The following is a 504-nucleotide window of genomic DNA, read 5'->3' as shown; positions in this document are numbered from 1 at the left end:
TTTAGCACGTGCCTTCTGCTCAGAATGGCCAGGATGAAGGTGCAGTGGATTCTTGTTGGTGGCCGTGGTCTCAGGCTCTGGGGGCTCAGCTGTCTCTCTGTTCTTGCAGTTACTAAAAATTGGAATATTTCACTTGTCTTGTTTATTTTTTTATGTTCTTTAACATAAAAATGGCCTCCTAGAATACTGCATTGGGACATAATCACTCTATTCCTACGTTCCTACCAACTTTACTAAGATGTCAAAACCTGAGACTCACTGCCACTATACTGGCACTGCCTGTGATCCAACACTTCTAGAAGTAAGGGCACAAGGATCAAAAGTTCAAGGTCAAGCCAGGCTGTGGTGGTGGTGGTGATGGTGGTGGAGGAGGTGGTGGCGCACACCTTTAATCCAGCATTCTGGAGGCAGAAGCAGCTGGATCTCTGAGTAGAGGCCAACCTGGTCTACAGAGAGTTCCAGGACAGTCAGGGATACACAGAGAAACCTATCTCTCTCTATCTA

The sequence above is a fragment of the Alexandromys fortis genome, unplaced genomic scaffold (genome assembly GCF_014885135.2).
Source record: "Alexandromys fortis isolate MF-2015 unplaced genomic scaffold, M_Fortis_MF-2015_v1.1 scaffold_39, whole genome shotgun sequence".
NCBI classification, from domain to species: Eukaryota; Metazoa; Chordata; class Mammalia; order Rodentia; family Cricetidae; genus Alexandromys; species Alexandromys fortis.
Note: the sequence above shows the minus strand (reverse complement) of the source record.